Here is a 21,747-nt window from a genome sequence, read left to right as displayed (position 1 = left end):
AAAGGAAGAGGAGAGAAAGTACTCACCAATTTTGCACTGAAGCTCAGAGTCCAAATGTAAATATTCAAAGCCCCACGTTGGGCACCAAATGATGTTTTAGAATATAGGCGAGGTTCAGTGGGGTGGAGTCCAGAGCCAATGACCAAAAAAGAATTCTTGAGATATCTTTGGTGCAAAATGGTGGTTTATTAAAGCATGGGGACAGGACCCATGGGCAAAAAGAGCTGCTGCCTGGGGGTTGTGAGGGGTAGTAATTTATGTAGGATGGTGTTGGGGGAGGTAAGGAAAAGGGAGGTTTCAATAGAACTTTCATATGCTGGGGCACCTGGGTGGCTCAGTGGGTTAAAGCCTCTGCCTTCAGCTCAGGTCATGATCTCAGGGTCCTGGGATCAAGCCCCGCATTGGGCTCTCTGCTTAGTGGGGAGCCTGCTTCCTCCTCTCTCTCTCTCTCTCTCTCTCTGCCTGCCTCTCTGCCTACTTGTGATCTCGGTCTGTCAAATAAATAAATAAATAATCTTTAAAAAATGTTAATTAAAAAAAAAACTTTCATACGCTAAAGAGGACTTACAAGATACCGGATGCCTTGTCATTGTCAAGGTTTTTTTCCCTAGCAACGTATTAACATTAAGATAGTTTTAAGATCCCTAAAGAATGTCACATATGTCCCACCCAGGAGTGGGGCTGGGGGAAGATTGTACGGTGTCAGCTTTTGCTTTGTCCTCAGCCAGCCTTCTGTTCCCTTATCATATAGATTCAATAGAATCTCAAAAACTAGAAGGATTTTTGTAGGAATCATAAATCTGATACTAAAATATACATGGGAATGCAAAGGAACTAAAGTATCTAAAACAAATTTGAAAAGAACCCAGCAAGTTATTTAAATTGCATAGAAAAATAAAAGGCACAGAACAGCCAACACAATGTTGGAGGAGAAAAACAAAGTTGGAGGACTGACAATACTCAACTTTAAGACTTAAAATAAATCTGCATTAATCCAAACAGTATAACATTGGCCAGAAGAAAAAAAAAACAAAAACAAAATAAAATGAAACAAAAAAAAAAAAAACAGACAAATTGATCAATGGAACATAAGACAAAACCCAGATTTAGACCCAGAGAAATGTAGTCAAGTAATAGTCAAAGGGGCAAAAGCAACTCAATGGAGAAAGTATTGTCTTTTCAACAAATGGTGTTTTAAAAACTGGACATACACATGCAAAAAAATAATAAACATATCTTATACCTTTCACAAAAAAAATTTTTTAAAGAATTTATTTGACAGAGCACAGTAGGGGGAGCAGAAGGAGAGGGAGAAGCAGGCTTGCTCTAAGCAGGGAGCCTGATGCAGGCTCCATCCATGATCCTAGGGTCATGACCTAGCCAAAAGCAGATGCTTAACAACTGAGTCACCCAGATGCCCCATCTTTCACAAAAATTAATTCAAAAATAGATCATAGAGCTGAATGTAAAACATGAAACTATAAAACTCCTAGAAAATGATATTGGAGAAAATCTATGCAAACTTGGGTTTGGCAATGACTTTTTAGATACAATGTCAAAATCATTATGCCTTTTCATGTTCATGAGGTGGGGATCCTGGTGATTGGAGCCAAAATGATGGGGAGACTACCCATGGATGATCAGTAGATGTCTTTATTACAATCACTTCTTTTATATCTTCCACAAGATCCAATTACAAACAGGATATAGATTTTCAGGCGGGGCGTGGGCTATGGGTGAGATGTGATTTACCTGCAGGAAATCAAGTGAAACAAGTGAACAACGATTGTCTCTTAGCTTTAAATGACAATATCTCTTAGCTTTAAATGACAAGAGCAAGTTAAGGATTCTCCACACATATCAGATCTATCTAAAGGAGGACAGGAAAACACTCCAGGGAGCCTTCCATGTTTATTCCCGGGGCTGGCCCAGGAAGACTCTTGCCCTCCATCTCCTGGAGTTTCTCACAGGATTCCACAGGATCCCAGTCACATTGGTGAGGATCTGAGGTGTGTTCCAACAGTGCATAAAATAAAAAATTGATAAATTGATTTCATTAAAATTAAAAATTTTTGCTATGCAAAATGCAATGGCCAAAGAATGAAACAAGCCAAAAACTAGGAGAAAATGTTTGAAAAACATATATCTGATAAAGGCTGGTATCTAAATTATACAAAGGACTCTTAAAATTCAACAATATTAAAACAAACAACCTGATTTTAAAAATAGGCAAAAGATCTGAACAGAAACCTTATCAAAGAAGATATACAGATGGCAAGTAAGCATACGAAAGATGCTCAATATCATATGTCATTAGGGCACTATAAATTAAGACAACAATGAGATATCACTACACATCCACTAAAATGGCTAAAATCCAAAACACTGACAACACCAAATATTAGTGAGCATATGGAACAAAAGGAACTCTAATTCACTACTGGTGGGAATGCAAAATGATACAGCCAGTATGAAAGACAGTTTAGCAATTTCTCACAAAACTAAACATACTCTTTCCTTATGATCTGGCAATTATACTCCTTGGTATTTACCCAAATGAGATATGAACTATAGACAAATGTTTATAGCAGCTTTATTCATAATTGCTGAGTCCTTCAGTGGGTGAATGGATTAAAAAAAAACTGTGGTATATCCATACAATAATATTACTCAGTGATAAAAAGAAATGAGCTACCATGGCGAGGATGTGGAGAAAGGGGAACCCTCCTACACTATTGGTGGGAATGCAAGCTGGTGCAACCACTCTGGAAAACAGCGTGGAGGTTCCTCAAAATGTTGAAAATAGAACTACCCTAAGACCCAGCAATTGCACTACTGGGTATTTGCCCTAAAGATACAAACGCAGTGATCCGAAGGGGCACGTGTACCCGAATGTTTACAGCAGCAATGTCCACAATAGCCAAACTATGGAAAGAACCTAGATGTCCATCAACAGATGAATGGATAAAGAAGATGTGGTATATATGCACAATGGAATACTATGCAGCCATAAAAAGAAATGAAATCTTGCCATTTGCGATGACATAGATGGAACTAGAGGGTATCATGCTTAGTGAAATAAGTCAATCGGAGAAAGACAACTATCATATGATCTCCCTGATATGAGGACATGGAGATGCAATGTGGGGGGTTAGGGGGATAGGAGAAGAATAAATGAAACAAGATGGGATTGGGAGGGAGACAAACCATAAATGACTCTTAATCTCACAGAACAAACTGGGGGTTGCTGGGGGGAGGTGGGGTTGGGAGAGGGGGAGGGGGCTATGGACATTGGGGAGGGTATGTGCTATCGTGAGTGCTGTGAAGTGTGTAAACCTGGCGATTCACAGACCTGTACCCCTAGGGATAAAAATACATTATATGTTTATAAAAAAAAAATTTGGAAGGGGAGGTGAATCATAAGAGATTATGGACTCTGAAAAACAACCTGAGGGTTTTGAAGGGTCGGGGGTGGGAGGTTGGGGGAACAGGTTGTGGGTAATAGGGAGGGCATGTATTGCATGGAGCACTGGGTGTTGTGCAAAAACAATGAATACTGTTACCCTGAAAAAAATAAATAAATTAAAGAAATGAGCTACCAAGCCACAAAAAGTCATGGAGGTTCTTACATTCATATTAGTAAGTGAAATAAGCCAATCTGGAAAGGGTATATATTATATGATTCCAATTGTATGGTAGGTATGTATTAATTTGGAGACAATTTTTTAAAAAATCAGTTGTTGCCAGGAGTTCAGGGGGAGAGAGGGAGGCAAGAGCAGGTGGGACACAGGTGTTTTACAGGACAGGGAAGCTATGCTGTATGATGCTTGAAGGTAGATATATACCATTATACGTTTTTCAAAACCTATAGGATGTGCACACACAGAGCAAATCCTAATGTAAACAATAGATTTTAGTTAATATATTGATATTGGCTTATCAGTTAGAACAAATGCACCACACCAATGCAAAATGTTCATAATAGAGGAAGCTGGGTAGGTGAGGTTAAGAGTTAGAGGATATGTGGGAATTATTTGTATTTTATGTTCATTTTTCTGTAAACCTAAAACTGCTCTTAAATATAGAGTCAGTTAATTAAAAAGAACAACAACAAAATTGGAGGACTCACGTTACCTGATTTCAAGATCCACTATAGAACTACAGTAACAAAGATTATGTGGTATTGACAAAAAGACCTATAAATCTGTGGAATGGAATAGATTTTTAAATAGATCCTCATATATATGCCCAGTTTATATTCAACAAGGTGCAAAGTTAATTCAATAAGGAAAAGATCTTTTCAAGAAATGACACAGAAAATCGAACAAATATATGCAAAACAAACTTGAAGCGTCATCATGTACCCTATAAAAAAATTAACTCAAAATGAGTCATAGACCTAAATGTATCATGTAAAATGATCAAACTTCCAGAAGAAAACATAGGCAAAAATTCTTTTGAGCTTGGTTTTGGCAAAGTTTTCCTAACTATGACACTAAAAGCATAATCTATAAAGGAAAAAAATTAATAAAGTGAACTTCATTAAAATTTAAAATTTTGCTCTTTGAAAGCCACTAGTAAGAGAATGAAAAAAAACACAGACTGGGAGAAAACATTTGCAAAGCATATATGTGAGAAATGACTTGTATCCAAAATATATCAATGATGCTCAAAACTAAATAAGAAGAAAACAAATGAATTTTTTAAATGTGCAAAATAGTTGATAGATATTTTTCCAAAGAAAATATATAGGTGGCAAATAAGTACAAAAAAAAGTTTGTCATCATTAGTCATTATGGAAATGCAAAAAAAATAACAATTTGAACATACCATTTATTTATTAGAATTATAGAAAAAGTAAAAATCTAAAATACCTAGTGATGAGAAAGAAACAATACAAGTGGAACTCTCATGTTTCTTATATACTGCTAGTGAGAATGTAAAAGGTACAACTTCTTGTAAAATAATTTGTCAGTGTCTCATAAATTTCAGCACTTAACATACCACCTAGAAATCTTACTCCTAGGTTTCCACTCAGGGGCATTGAAAACTTAATACTCACACAAAAATTTGTATGCAGATATTTATGGCAGCTTTATTCATAATCACCCAAAACTGACATTTTGAATAGTAGTGAATACCTCCAAATGATGAATGGATAAACAAACTGTGGTACATCCATACAGTGAAATACTACTCAGAAACAAAAAGGAAAAAACTATTAATACACACAACATGGGTGAATCTCAAATACATTATGCTGAATAAAAGAAGGCAGACTCAAAAGGCTATGTGTTATATAGTTCTATTTACATGACATTCTTGAGATGGCATAAGTATTGGTACAGAAAACAGTTCAGTGACTGCCATGGTTTGGGGGTAGATGGAAGAGTTGACTAAATAAACTACATAGAGCCATGAGGGAGTTTTTGAGATGACAGATGATGGAATTTGGGGATATGTGTCTTGAGTGCAGTGATGATTACATGACTGTATATATTTGTCAAAGAGAACTGCACTAGAAAGAGTAAATTCCACTGAATATAAACTATATCCCAATATATAAAAAGATTTGGGGAAGGATTTCCATTTCTGAACCACCTTTCCATCCCTCCCCATGTCCACAACTATAAAGCCTAACAATGCTATATAAAATATGTTTTAAATTCTATCAAATGCTTGCTGAGCTTTCAAGAAAACACTCAGTGGAGAAAAAAAAACCAGAAAAACCTGAAAAACAAGATGACAATCCATTACTAACACTGTGTTTTTCAGAGAGTGTTTGCAGATCTCAGTAAATAAGAGACTTCAGAAGACTATGATAGAACAGGAAGCAAACCCTTGATGTATACAATGTAGGAAGCTGGAAATGAAATCATGACTGAAGCTTGTACCCTCAAAGGCCCACACACTCAGTAAAATAAAGGACAGTAAAATAATCTTCCCACTGGCAGAGGAAAACAACATGGATCTCTCTTTATGTTAGTTGAGTTATGGGGAAAAAAATCTCCCTTGAAAATTTATGACCACAAACCTTCACTCATGAATTTATACTTTGTACATGGTTTCAGAATAATAATTCTAAACCAAATAATTATATGATGGTTCTAGGTTGGTACCTTTCTGGAGCACTTGATAGAATCAAACATAAAGCCTCTCATAAAATAGACTGCACATGATTTCCATATGTGAGGTCCAGCTGAACATGATATGGTAATCCAAAATTACAAAGCAACCACTTTGAGCAACAGCAGAAACAAGAAACAAGAAATATCACATTAGACACCTCAGTATTTTCGATAATAGAATTTTTGGCTTAATAATACAATGCAAATATGTTTAAGAAGTTCAAAGAAATAAAATCTTGAGTTGAAAACATGAGAAAGGAACAAGATACTATCAGTGAAGGCAGATAAATTGGCAGAAACAAATAAGATATATAACTATAAAATATTTTTTAAAATAAAAAACTTAGATGTTTCAACAGCACTTTACATATCACAGAAGGAACAATTATAAAACTAATGAGATGTGGAGCTAAAGAATTACCCAGAACACAGCTCAAAATAAAAAAGATAAGAGATGTGGCAGAACATTTTTTCATGTGTCTATTAGCCATTTGTATGTCTTCATTGGAGAAGTGTCTGTTCATGTCTTCTGCCCATTTTTTGACATGGTTATCTGTTTTGTGTGTGTTGAGTTTGAGGAGTTCTTTATAGATCCTATATATCAGCCCTTTGTCTGTACTGTCATTTGTGAATATCTTCTCCCATTCTGTGGGTTGCCTCTTTGTTTTGTTGACTGTTTCCTTTGCTGTACAGAAGCATCATTACTAGCCATCAGGGAGATTCAAATCCAATCCACATAGAGATACCACCTTATACCAGTTATAATGGCCAAAATTAACAAGACAGTAAACAACAAGTGTTGGAGAGGATGTGGAGAGAGGGGAACCGTCTTCCACTGTTGGTGGGAATGCAAGTTGGTGCAGCCACTTTCAAACAGTGTGGAGATTCCTTAAGAAATTAAAAATAGAACTTCCCTATGACCCTGCAATTGCACCACTGGGTATTTACGCCAAAGATGCAAATGTAGTGAAAAGAAGGGCCATCTGTACCCCAATGTTCATAGCAGCAATGGCCACGGTCGCCAAACTGTGGAAAGAATCAAGATACCCTTCAATGGACAAATGGATAAAGAAGATGTGGTCCGTATATACTATGGAGTATTAAGCCTCCATCAGAAAAGATGAATACCTAACTTTTATATCAACATGGACAGGACTGGAAGAGATTATGCTGAGCGAAATAAGTCAAGCAGAGAGAGTCAAGTATCATATGGTCTCACTTATTTGTGAGATACCATGGAGGACATGGAGGACATGGGGAGATGGAGAGGAGAGGGAGTTGAGGGAAATTGGAAGGGGAGATGAACCATGTGAGACTATGGACTCTGAAAAACAATCTGAATGTTTTGGAGGGGTGGGGGGTGGGAGGTTGGGTGAGCCTCGTGGTGGGTATTATGGAGGGCACATACTGCATGGAGCACTGGGTGTGGTGTATAAACAATGAATTCTGGAACACTGAAAAGAAATTTTAAAAAATAAATACAAATTTTTTAAAAAATATGTGGCAGAATGAAAAAAAACTAATAGGGGGCCTGGGTGGCTCAGTCAGTTAAGGACCAGCTCTTGGTTTCGGCTCAGGTTGTGGTCTTAGGTCATGGGATCAAGCCCCAGGTCAGACTCCACCCTCAGTGTGGAGTCTTCTTGGGACTCTCCCTCTCTCTCTTTCCCTCCCCAAATAAACAAATCTTTTTTAAAAAGAAATAAAAACTAATATATCAGAAAGAATAAAGGAGTCATATTAAAAAAGATAATGGCTGAGTGATTTTTCCCAATTTAATGAAAAAGTTTTATTCTTAAATTTAAGAGGGACACCAAGTCTCCAACAGGAGAAACAAAAATTAAAAAGGTAGTAAAATTTCAAAATACCTAATACAAAGAAAAGGTCTTAAGAATAGCCAGGGAGAAAAGACATTGACAAAGAAGAGATAGTAAACCAAAAGATGGATTTTTAGTAGCAAAAATAGAAACCAAAATGGCTGGATTCTGGCTCGTCAAGGATAATGATAGCTACCTAAAACCAAATCTCTCCACAAATACTTCAGAAGCAGTTATGCCAAAAAGAAGAAATAAAACTCACAAAACACATTCCTCAGCATTATTAGAAGACAGAGGGTGCTACAAACTTCAAACCTCTTTAAGTAGAAAAATAGACACCAAATCCATACAGATCACGCTCCCTTGGCAAGCTTTGGAGAGTAAGGGCCATTCAGGAAAAAAGTATGGAAGAAAGAAGAGGGGAATGGGTGAAGTGCCTAGATTTATCTAAAATCACTTCCACAAAAAGAGTCTACCCAATGTTAGAAAAGACTGAAAAGGAGTTCTGGAATTCTAGGAAATGTAGTTGGGAGTTGACTCCACTTTCCTTGCAATTCCTTAATGCCTGCTTTCTGGAAGATGGTGTCACACTGAACCTCTTAGCTTCAGTATCTGAACTCCAGGAAGGGAGTATTTCAAGCCCAATAGAATTTTACACTTACTCATTCATTATTAGCCCTGTAGTCTCTGGCCAAGCTCACAGCAGAGCATTAAAGGCTCTTCTTACAGCCTGTGCAATTGCTAAGCCCATCTGAACAAGGCAGGGGAGGAAATTATAACCTCTCCTCTGCCAGCAGAGATATGCAGAATTAGTCTTGTTGACATGGGCCCACTCTTCCTATGCTGCTTTTAAGTTCTGGATCTTGTTTGGATTCTCATTCTAAGAAACCAGCTATAAGAAAAAGAAAAGCTGATGAGGCAAGGAGGAAATTTTGAACATGACTGGATAGCTAATTCAGTTCAGGAATTGTTCTGAATAAACATCTTTCCAAAGAAAACTTACTATCCATTGCATTTCCTGGGGTCCCATGTTGGATTAGTTCTCCCTGAATCCCCTTGCACTGAGGGTCAGGATGGTCTGTTCTAGAAAGGTTCTACCTTGGGGGATGAGGGTTCTTTGACATTAGGGAGCAGGAAACATGACAACACCTGGCCCTTAGTTCTTCCAAACAGCAATCTTGGGTTGGGGTAAAGACTCTGCTTAGGAAATCAGAAACTAACTCAGAAATTCCAGGGCCCTTTGGCAATGGACAGGTCTCCCTGAGGATTCCAGGACTGGTCTGATCTGCTTAAACTCCTGAGACCTGGTCAGACTAAGGCAGACTGAAAGAATAGATTGTTCATCTCTTATAGTTAGTCTCCTGTCAGCGACTGGTGAGAAGTAGCCTCTACTTCCCTGATGTTGAGAGTCTCCTGGATGTCCTATTACATTCGTGTGTGTGTGTGTGTGTGTGTGTTTGTGGTGTGTGGTGTGGTGCAGTGAGAGAGATAGCATGGAGCATACAATAGACTCAGAGGGAGCCAAGAATCAGCAGGTCACACTATAAATGAGCAGCTACTTCACAGCAGAACTTACTGCATCCTCACTGTGGGCCTGATATCAACATAACCAGTGTCCTCAACTGCCGAAGCTGAAGCCCATGGAGAAGGTCAGTGAATAGGTTCACTTCTTCTGTGCTGAAATTTGGCATCTCTCAGAGATGAACGCTCACTGCCTCCCTCAGCAATCACATGTGTTCCAATCGCACCAGGGATCTGCACATAGTGGCCATTGATAAGATGTCAGATATTGACTCAATTTACTCTGCTTTATAGTCTTTCTTTTCTCTAGATGTCAAGCTGTGTCTCTGCTTGCCTAACTAACTCTCTTCAGTTTGTTGCTTCTTTCTTTTGTCTCCCCTCTGTATTTCCGCCTACCAGCCCTTCTGGCTCTGGCTGAGGGGCAGTTGACTTGGACAAGAAGGCTGGTCTGATTTTGAGGTGACCTGTCTACAAGGCAGAAAGAACCCAGAAACCAGACCAGTTATTCTCAGAGTCACCTGGTTGAAGAGAGAAGGTTCTAAACCCCTAGAGTGGGGAATGGGTTCCATTTCATCCAAAGACATGTGCCATTATGCTTATGTCCTCTCAATCTGTTTCTTATTTGGCTTTTCATCTTTCTGAGGACTTTTTCTGTCTCTTTTTCTAGCTTACTTTCTGCCTTCACCATGTCCTTCAGCTCCCTCTCTCCCTCCTTTCATCATTTTTCCATTCTCTTTTAGCATGAGTAGGAGAAAGAGCACTGTGCCAGGAGCTAGAAAATTCCTTTTGGTTTTAATACTTTATGTTTAAGTGGCCTAGATCCACAGAGGTTTAAGGACACTAAAAGACCATAATTAGAGTCTTGCCTCTATTCCTGTCTAGCTAGATACTTGAGAAGTCAGCTTGATTATTCTTTCCTGAGAATCCATTTCCCCATCTGTTTCTTTTTTAAGATTTTATTTATTTATTTGAGAGAGAGAGAGAGCGGCAGAGGGAGAGGGAGAAGCAGGCTCTCTGCTGGGAGCCTCATGCAGGCTCGATGCTGGGCTTGATGCCGGGCTCCATCCCAGGACCCCAGGATCATGACCTGAGCCAAAAGCAGATGCTTAACCAGCTGAGCCACCCAGGTGCCCCTCCATTTCCCCATCTCAAAGTCCTGTTAGTAACACATTTTTAGACACAAAGTTCCTCTCCAGTTGTTGTAAGGAGCATATGAGAGTCACAGAAATGGAAGGGATTGTTATAATTATGTCTCTCTCAATATATTCTTGTCTCCTCTTATTTCTAACTTTCACTTTCCCTATTTGACTTTATCCTCCATTTTCTTCTCATCTGCTTTTTCTTTTATCTGCCTCGCGATTTTTTTTTTCTTTCTCCTTCCCCATTTGTGCTTTTCTCTCAATCCATTTGCCTGCATAAATAGTTTTCCTGTGTATCTGTGCATTTTTCTTTCCTGCTCCTTTGAGAAAAGATTGGTTAATGTTCTCAAAGAGGTTTATAAATATATTACAAAATAAGGTAAATAACATGAAGATTCAGTTTTTCTCATTTCCTCTAAGATCTGAAGAATAAATAAAATTAAAAGGAAGTAGGTCAAGGAGTCAGAGATGGGACTGGAGTTTAATCAGTTATACAAAAGAATTTCCTGAAAAATGTCTAGATAACATAAGAATTTCCTGATCTAGAAAAGTTATTTTTTTAAAGCCATAGTTTCTACCTAGGAATTTTCCATGGCAATGGAATATTGGTTCAAGACCTTAAAAGATCTCTTCCAACATATGAAGTACAAAGAAGAAAAGATGGGAGAAAAGAAGTAGAAGAGAAGGTAATAAACATGTACTAAGCAATTACTGTCTTTAAGTCACTTTAAGTGTATTATTTCCATTATCATTTTATCTTTATACCATTCAACAAGTCAGAGAGGATATCCCAAATACTATTAGTAAGTGGTAAAACTGAGATGTAAGTATTGGTTTATCTTAATTCCAAACTCTAAGCTTTTTCTATACATCTACCATATATATGCGAGTTTCAGATGTGGATGTTGGATCTCAAAAAGTGACAATTTCACTTCTTTTTTTTTTCCCTAAATATTTATTTATTTTTGAGAGAGAGAAAGAGAGAGAAAGAGAGCAGGGGATGGGGAGAGGGAGAGAGAGAATCTCAAACAGACTCTCCACTGAATGTGGAGCCCCAAACACAGGGCTATATCAAGATCCTGAGATGACCAGAGATGAAATCAAGAGTTCAGCTTAACCTGCTGAACCGCCCAAGCACCCCTGTTTCTCTTCTTAATGCTATCTATATCATTCACCAACTAACTCTCCAGTTCAGGACTTTCATTTGTGACTATCTCATATCCCTATCTTTGTGTTCCTGATTATTTTTACTATCAGTAGAATTTTTCAAGACAACATAAATAACATGTGGTTTACATTAACCATGGCTGCTACTACTTCTTGAAAAGAGCCAGTTTAATGCTCAATGTTGCCCTCATGATTCACAAAGTCTGTATAATTTCCTACAAATAGCCAAACTTTTAATATTTAAGGATTAATCATTCTATGTGTGGCTCAATTGGTCACCATTTCATCTTGTTTTCCTTCTACATTTTGGGAATTTAGGGTCATGAGGCAGTTTTGAGGGTTTATTTAGGAACTTTTTTCAGAAATTGCTTAAATCTCCTTCTGAGAGTAACCATTGTCAGAAGGAGGAATGTATTCTTGGCTTTTTTTTTTAATTTTTGCTTCATTTATAACTTTAATTGTTACTCTGGAGGGGAAACTGTGAACAACTACTAAGTATTTTAGCAGAAAGGATAAGTGGGTATGACATCCATCTAGAATTAAGAAAATAGATTGAAATAAAGATCTAAAATAAGATTATCTGTGCTGCCTCTCACTCCTATGGATGCCAGAGAAACTTCTTTGTAAATAGAGCTTGTGCTTTTGTTTTGTCCATAGTAGTAAAGATCTGTCATGCCAAGAAAGGGCCCCCACACTGTCAGTCAGACCATCATTAGATAAGAAGTGTAGTTCAGGATCTCTCAATTGTAGAAAGATGGAGACTTTGCAGTGGATCCAGCTATAACAGGGCAGAATCTATAATAGAGAAAAGGGAAAGAAACCATATTTACCTTGAAAAATGTCTAGATAACATAATAGAAAATATTATTCTAATTTAATAAATTTGTTGTTTTTCTTTCACATGGTGAAGAAAAGATTGAACATAAATTTCAATTTTTGCTAAGGCAAGAACAATGTATATTGTTCCAAAATAGATGTAGGTTAGATCTAGCCAGACATTTAATATCAGTATTTCTTTTAATTCCCATAAAAAGTTCCAAAAGCTATTTAGTTATTAATTCTACCATGGCCCAAAGACAGCAAACTAAGTATCCTAAGATCTATTATCCTATGAACCTAATGGTTAATTTCCACAATGATAAGTTGACATTTATTAAATTTGTAACATCTTATATGTAATTAAATGACCAGACATTTTCTATTTTTGCGTTTGTTTATGGGTCTGTCTTTATTTTTTTAAATATTAACATTTAAGAAAATCATCTCAGAGTATGGTTATCTGAAGTTGGTATGTCTAAGAATTTTTAAATTTGTTGAACTTTGGTTAATTATACCATAAGTCTCACCCTTCTAAATTCTTTTTAATTATTTGAAAGATATTTTCAGACATCTCAAGATTCTTTTAGCCAAAGCTATTTCCAATTTCTTTTCTCAATTCCGTAGAATGGAAGCATCATGAGGGCAAAAGTTTTGATCTCTTGCTATTTCCCAAGTGTCTAAAACAGGGCCTGGCCTATAACGGGGTCTTAATAAGTATTTGTTGAGTGAATGAATAAGTTAGATATTTATTAAGTTGGTTTATCCCATTTTAATATTATCAATATATTTTAATTACATACATATGTTACTATATATTAATTAAACAAACTAGTACTACACAGTGTTCAGTTTAAGAGGAGTATCTATACTCTAAGAGTAAGAAGGTGTAATGGGTAAATGAGAAGTGTGTTCTTTGATGCACTTTATGACAGCTTAAATCATAGAATAATAATATTACACATAATATCACTTTCTACCTTGAAAATGTATATAAAGAAATATGTAAAAGTAAAGTATTCTGAGTTTTAAATAAATGGAAAGTAGAGAAAAGCATTAAAAATAAATATTTTATATTGCTATCATCTATAAACAGACATTCAACATTTTCATGAACTTCCTTCTAATGTTTTCCCAATGCAAAGGAAATTTCTTTTTTATTAATGTAGTGAGAGTACCAAATATACTGGCTTGTATTTTGCTTTTTGTTTCACATAAAATTATAAGTATTTCAACATTATTACACAGAGTTCATAAACATAATTTTAAAATGACTACATATTATTTCATTAAATTTTCAATAATATAACCATTCCCATACTATAGCTTATTTTTTGCTATTATAATTTCTAATTTTGTTTACAAAGCTTTTTCTCTATTGGTAGTTAATTTCTTGGAGTAAAATTTTTAAATAGTTTAATCTATTCTCATTTAGCAAACTTATATAGCACTATGTGCCTAGGCACTATTCCAAAAACTTCACAAGTATTGATTCAATTAATCCTCATAGTCCAATAAAGTACTATCACTATTATTCTCATCTTAGAAAAGAAGAAACTGAGGCATGTTAATTTAAGCCAACTCAGTTTACACAGTTGCTAAGTGGCAAACCTGTGATTTAAATCCAGATGATTAGACTCCAAGGTTTGTATTTTTAAAGGGACTTTACATTAAAGGGAATTAACGTTCTTAAACTGCCAAACTTCTTTCCAACCAAAAATGGAATACCATTTCACCAGCACTGATGTTATAATTTCATTTTTTTTTATTTAATGGATCAGGAATGGTATCTGATTGTTCTGAAACCATTGTTTGATTACTAATGAGTTTCCACTTCTATGAGCTGAGAGTTCATATCCTTTTATTTCTCTCTCTTTTTCATCTTTCTTTAGATTCATCATGGTGTTTTAATCCTTTTATCTCTTAACATTCTGGGTTTTTTGATGAGCTTTTTACATAATAAGTTTAATACGTTGTTGCCTCTTGTAATTGCATGTTTTTTGAAGCAGTTATTTGTTAAAAATAAATATGGTAGCTTATTTTTGTTGTACCAGAGGTTCCCATTTGATGTAAAAATCTAAGATCTATCTTCCTCTTCATGATTTCTTTTATGACTTAGTCTTCAAGTTCAAATTCCTTTAGTGGTCAGAGAGTGCAATGGCATGGCAGTGGGGAGTCTTGGGAAATGGAGGGACTTAAGGCTTGTGCAAACAGAAACCTGCACTAAACTCCAATTAGTTGTTGATGAGATTAGGCACAGTGCAGCAAGACCTTCTGATTGTTTTTCCTGGAGAAGCTAAAATCTAGATTTCTATGTGAGATATCTTTCAAAGAAGAATGTAGGCTTAATAAAAAACATCTGCGTGGGCCAAAGGGCTGATGATTTATCACATTTGGTTCAGAAGTTCCTCTTCATTCAATATTCAATTCTATTTTCTTCCAGTTTTTCTGTGAGTTTTTGAAATATATTCAAAATTCTTATGGAACTATAATGAGGTTGTGGTGTGAAGCATCTAGTTGCTTTCTTAAACTAAAGGAAAGAGATTAATTTATATTTCTTTTCTCTTTTCCTCAAGTTCCTCTTTCATTTTTGGAAAGAAGAAGGACCAATGAAATAATGAAATATTAAATGTTATGATGGTGTTGTCTCTAATTATAAAAGAATAATTGTCACTTTTTTCCTATATGATGGACTTATATCAAATGTTCTCATTTCCTGATTAATACAATATAATATCCTAATTAAGAAATTAAGGCAGAAGGGTCTGTATATAAATTAGAATTTAAAACTCCTTGAAATGCTCCAAAGAAAACAATTTGAAGGGGACAAGCACACAAAGTAATGCAAAATTTTCAGAGGATTAAAATAATCTAACCATATATTAAATATTGCAAATTGGAAAAAATATGAATTTCAAGCAGATTTCAGTTTGTGGATTACATAATTAGAAAATGATCACAAAAATTACAGCTTAAATATTCATTTCCTTGTTCAAAAATCATTAATCAAGGGGGGCGCCTGGGTGGCTCAGTGGTTTAAGCTGCTGCCTTCAGCTCAGGTCGTGATCTCAGGGTCCTGGGATCGAGTCCCACATCGGGCTCTCTGCTCCGCAGGGAGCCTGCTTCCCTCTCACTCTCTCTGTCTGCCTCTCTGCCTACTTATGATCTCTCTCTGTCAAATAAATAAATTAAAAAAAAATCATTAATCAAAAGTTTACTCTGTGTTAGAGAACGAGTAGATATTTTTGTCCCACATTTGAAGTCCCTATAGTTATTTTTCCCTCACTATTTTGATCTTGAGATTGATTCTATGTTAATGAATACAAAAATTAAAATCAGAATTATACCAGCACCAAATTCATATAACTATTGATATGAAATTATAGTTAATAATTAATTCCATTAACTTGAATTAATCCCTTAATCAATTTTCTAATATAGTACTTAAGATATCTCCAATTTTGTTATGAGGGAAGGTTGGGGGATGGGGTAACTGGGTGATGGGCATTAAGGAGGGCACTTGATATAATGTGCATTGGGTGTTGTATGCAACTGATGAATCACTGAATTCTATCTCTGAAACTAATAATATGCTATATGTTAATTAACTGATTTTAAATAAAATAAAAATAAATAAAAATAAAAACTATAAAAAAGACTAAATTATTTTCATCCAGACTAATTCATTTATGTTTAACTTATCAAACAGTTCTGCCCAAATCAAATTTTACATAATAGCTTCTGCTACTAGGGGTTTCCTTTTGTGGGAACTATTTTTATCCAGTCCCATTCTCCCAGGTCAAAATTTATAGATCTACATCTTACTACATCCAGTTTTGCCTATTTTCAGTTTTATTTTTATATTGATTATTTCCGTCAGTTTTATTTGGTATTTATTTCTTAGCTAATCCTTTATAAAATTGTTAAATATCTCAGTATTGGTCTATTCCTAAGAACTGTTATAAAGCCAATTTAATTCTTCTAATTATTTTGAGGGCCTTGTATAAACTGTACACAGCACTTGTGGCTCAAAGAGAAGATAGTGTTGGATGGTGACAGATGGGAGGTACACCTGTGATGAACATAGCATAACATGGAGAAGTGTTTAATCATTATGTTGTATACCTGAAACTAATGTAACATCATATGTCAAAAAAGAAAAAGAGAACAAATAATAGAATAAAAGAGGTTACCTCTAAAAAAAATAAGCTATTTTCACGGCACTTGGGTGGCTCAGTATGTTACATCTGCCTTTGGCTCAGGTCATGATCCCAGAGTCTTGGGAGAGAGCCCCACATTGTCAGGCTCTCTGCTCAGCGGGGAGCCTGCTTCTCCCTCTCGCACTCCCCCTGCTTGTGCCTGCTTGCTCAATCGCTCAAATAAATAAATAAAATCTTTTTTAAAAAATTAAGCTACTCTCAGTAAAAGAAATTGGGGGAGGAGTGATAGGTTATTGGGGAAAGCTTTGTTGAGGAGGTGGCATATGATCAGCATCACAGAAAATAAGAAAGAATTTACCAGATGCCAATAAGGGTGAAGGGCATTACATAGAAAACAACCAGTGTGTGTGAAAGCATGGAGGCAAGAAAGAGTGGATTGTGTGTATAGGAGGCACCAACTAATAACAATGAACAGGTGGATGGGTTTGTGTACAGTAAATAGTAACTGCAGAATAGGGTGCATAAAGATGGTGGAGGAGGTTGAAATGAGAGAATGAAAGGCTAATTGGATATGGAGGTGAGTAAGTAAGAAGCAGAAGAGGTCACCCAGTCTCCTACCTAAGTGAGTGGATGTGCCTTGATGCTATTAATCAAGAAAGCAAACAGAAGGACATGTAGACTCCAGTCCACTTTTTGCTTTTGGACCATTTGAGCTGAAACAAGACCTGATATCTGTCCTAATTCCAAAGATCACAGAAAAGGTTTTTCATTACTCCTTCGTCAGTCACTTTGATGCTTGCAAATCCCTCATTAAAAATCAATAAAGTCAATCAGAGAAAGACAATTATCATATGAGTTCCCTGATATGAGGAATTTGAGAGGCAGAGTGCAGGGGTTGGGGTGTAAGGAAGGAAAAAATGAAACAAGATGGGATTGGGAGGGAGACAAACCATAAGAGACTCTTTTTTTAAAAAAAAAAAAAGATTTTTTTAATTTGCTTGAGAGAGAGAGAGCACAAGAGGGGAGAGGGTCAGAGAGAGAAGCAGACCCCTGCTGAGCAGGGAACCCAATGCGGGACTTGATCTTGGGACTCCAGGATCATGACCTGAGCTGAAAGCAGTTGCTTAACCAACTGAGCCACCCAGGCACCCACCATAAGAGACTCTTAATCTCACAAAACAAACTGAGGGTTGCTGGGGGGAGAAAGGGTATGGAGAGGGTGGTTGGGTTATGGACATTGGGGAGGGTATGTACTATGGTGAGTGCTGTGAAGTGTGTAAGCCTGACGATACAGACCTGTACCCCTGGAGCAAATAATACATTATATATTTAAAAAAATAATTTAAAAATCAATAAGGTATCCCTTGTCTTAATTTTACTACTCTTGCTTCACTTACCTCCATTCCTATCAGTCAGCTTGTAGGAGTTGGAGAATAGCTGGTTGCTGTGTTTGAATAAGGGTATTTTCAGATTGTTCTTTCTTAACCTTTTAAATCTCTCTTTTCAGTGTTCTGATTCAACTGCCTCCTTAGTATATAACTCTTTTGTTTCAGGAAGGATCTGATCAGCCTGTCAGCCAAGGGTATATACACATTCAATTTTTTTTAAAATGCAAAATGTGCGTATTTAGTTCTTATCACACTTTCCTTCATGTCTCCAATCAATTTCTTCTTTAGTTGTTACTTTTCTTATTTCTGGAAACTTTAAAGGTAATGAAGAAATAAGGATAGCAAGGCATGGTAAAAAGTCTCATGAATATTCAGCTTGAATGAAAAGACTAAAATGGCTAATAAATGTATTCAAATTTCAAAGGGCTTTCTCCTCTACATGTACAATAAATTGTTCTCTACCATGATTAAATTCAAAGAGTGAAAAATATAACCATAAGGAAATGTACCAGGTTATAATATATGTGTGTGTGCATGTGTATTCCTAACTAAATGGGATGTTAATTAATGGTATAACCTGCAAGAGGTAGTAACATCTCTGCCCTAGGCACCTTGGTATTGTGGAAAATGTATTCTAAGAACTTTAAAGGCCTGGTCTGAGTTTCATTGCTCTCATTTAATAGCTATAGGATCTTAAGCAAGTTACTTCAGCTCTCTGAGCCTCAGTTTCCAGATCTGTAAAATGGAGGTAGTATCTACCTCACAGGATTTTTTAAAAGAGTTAAATGGCATAGTATATGTGAATATGCTTTGTATACTATAAATTGCTATAAATTTACCCATATCTGAGTAGACATTCATTTGGAATGATTTAAGAGGTTATATGTGAGGGATTATATAAACTTACAAGGGCACCATCTTTTCCAGAGAGGACCCCACCATCAGATGCTGTCCCTGAGCTGGCCCATCCTCAGGCTCCATGAGACTGTCTTTCTTACCTGTTGCAGTGATTTGGTGACAGAAAGTCCATTTAGAGCCATAGAAACAGAATGAGGTAAGACAGTTTCCAAAGACTGTCCCATTTAGTGTATGTACCATAATATTTGTAACCAGGGCCCAACTGCAGGATATTTATTTCTAGAATGAAGATGAAGAGTGGGGTCAGAGTGCTTCCTGTAACATTATTACCTACTACAGGGAGAAATTTATGTAGAAATTCTGGCCTCCCTGTGGGTTGAGGCAGAAACATAAAAAGAGAAGAAATTCACCCCACTCCCAGAAATATCTTCTGCAAATAATGATAATTCTGCCCTTTCCTTTTCATTCCAGTGATGTACTGGAGCCAGTTGGTACCAGCTCTCAAGAGCCAATTGTTAAATTTTCAGGAGTTATAAGAACTGGTTGTCAAACACATCTGTTATAAACAAATTATATAAACTTACTACTAAATAAATTATATTTAAAAACAAAGGTAATGCTAAAAATTCATCATTTCCTAAGTTTTTTTTTTACTACATTTTACTATTATCTCTGCTCTCAAGGTTATTTACATCTATTATATCTGTATGGTTGTAAAAACCATATAATAGGAATCTAATGAGCATCCTTTCCTAAAACATATTTAGTAATATCACATTTCTAGCTTGACATAGATCATGCTGGAAGTATTTACTCTGTGGAAACTGGCAAATGCTACAAATCAGAGCCCTTCCCAGAGCCGTCTGTGAAACAGTTACCAATACACTACTCCTTTAATTCATTTGTCATATGCTTTGGCTAGTACTTGTAAGGTATTCAAAACCCTGAAGGTGTGTGTGTAGTTAACAATGAAGCTTCTGGAATCAGCCTCCCTAGATCGGGATTCAAGCTTCACTTTATTTACTGTGTGATATTGGGCAAATTACTGACTCTTTCTGTGAGAGTAAAAGAAAGATTATCTACCCCATGTATTATTTTGTAGTTTAGAACACTTATTACTTAAAGCACATGTAAAACAAACAATACCTAATACATGGTATGCATTATAATTATTATAATTTAGATAAATTTTGAAATCATAACATGAAAGCTTCTTTTTAGTCCTATTTTAGTACAGATTTTTTTTAAATTTTTTTAAGGATTATTTATTTATTTATTTGACAGACGGAGGTCATAAGTAGGCAGAGAGGCAGGCAGAGACAGAGAGAGAGGGAAGCAGGCTCCCTGCCAAGCAGAGAGCCTGATGCGGGGCTCGATCCCAGGACCCTGAGATCCTGACCTGAGCCGAAGGTAGAGGCTTTAACCCACTGAGCCACCCAGGCGCCCCTTTAGTACAGATTTTTAAAAATCAGGTATCACTGTTGAATTTTATCAAACGTCTTAACATCTCTTGATTAGAAGTTTTTCATCTCTGACATATTAATACCATGAGTTATATTAGTAGAATTCCTCATACAAGGAAAATCTTAAATCCCTGGAATAAATTTTACTTGTTCATAGTGTACTATTCTTTGAATGCACTGATTTGCTAATAATTTGTTTTGCCTATTTCATTATTAATAAATTATCTTGGTCACAATTTTCTTTTGTGTACTTTTTTTTGGTTTTGTTACTGGTGGTTTGATGACTTTGTAAAAATAATCAGGAAACTTTTATTTTTGGTAGACTTCAAAAATGTCTCATCCCTATAACATTAAAAAAAACTTACCTAAGGAACTATCACAACCCGGCACTATTTGGTCATAACTCTTTGTCAATTTTCTCTATTTTAATAATTATCAAATTTGGCTGCACATTGGACTTACCTGGGGAACTTTAAAAATATCGATGACTAAGCCCTTTCAATACATTCTGCTTTAATTTGTCTGATGTGCAGCCTGGGCATGGGAATATTTTATTTTATTAATTTTAATTCCATCATCATTAATGCACAGTGTTATATTAGTTTCAGGTGTACAATATTATGATTCAACAATTCTACACATTAGTCAGTGCTCATCATGTTAAGTGTACTCTTAATCCCCCTCACGTTTTTCCCCATTCACCCATCTACCTCCCCTCTGATACCCAGCAGTTTGTTCTCTATAATTAAGAGTCTGTTTTTTGGTTTATCTCTTTTTTCTTTGTTTTGTTTCTTCAAATTCCACTTATAAGTGAAATTATATAGTATTTGTCTTTCTCTGACTGACTTATTTCATTTAGCATTATACCCTCTAGTTCCATCCATGTCATTACAAATGACAAAATTTCATTCCTTTTTATGGCAGAATAATATTCCATTGTGTATATAGACCACATGTTCTTTATCCATTCCTCTATTGATGGCCACTTCGTATGCTTCCATAGTTTAGCTATTGTAAATAATGCTTCAATAAACATAGGGTGCCTATAACTTTTCAGACTAGTGTTTTTGTATTCTTTGTGTAAATCCCCAGTAAGTGGAATTACTATGTTCCACTACATAATGGATAATATAGTAATTCTATTTTTAATTTTTGAGAAACCAGTTTGCATTCCCACCTATGGTGCAAGGGGGTTTCTTTTTCTCCATGCCCTTGCCAACACTTGTTGTTTCTTGTGTTTTTTGTTTTAGCCATTCTGAAACATGTGAGGTGATACCTCAGTGTGATTTTCAT

This window comes from Meles meles, chromosome 7 (assembly GCF_922984935.1).
Source record: "Meles meles chromosome 7, mMelMel3.1 paternal haplotype, whole genome shotgun sequence".
NCBI lineage: Eukaryota > Metazoa > Chordata > Mammalia > Carnivora > Mustelidae > Meles > Meles meles.
The sequence above is the reverse complement of the archived record's forward strand: the minus strand, read 5'-3'. Positions refer to the sequence as shown.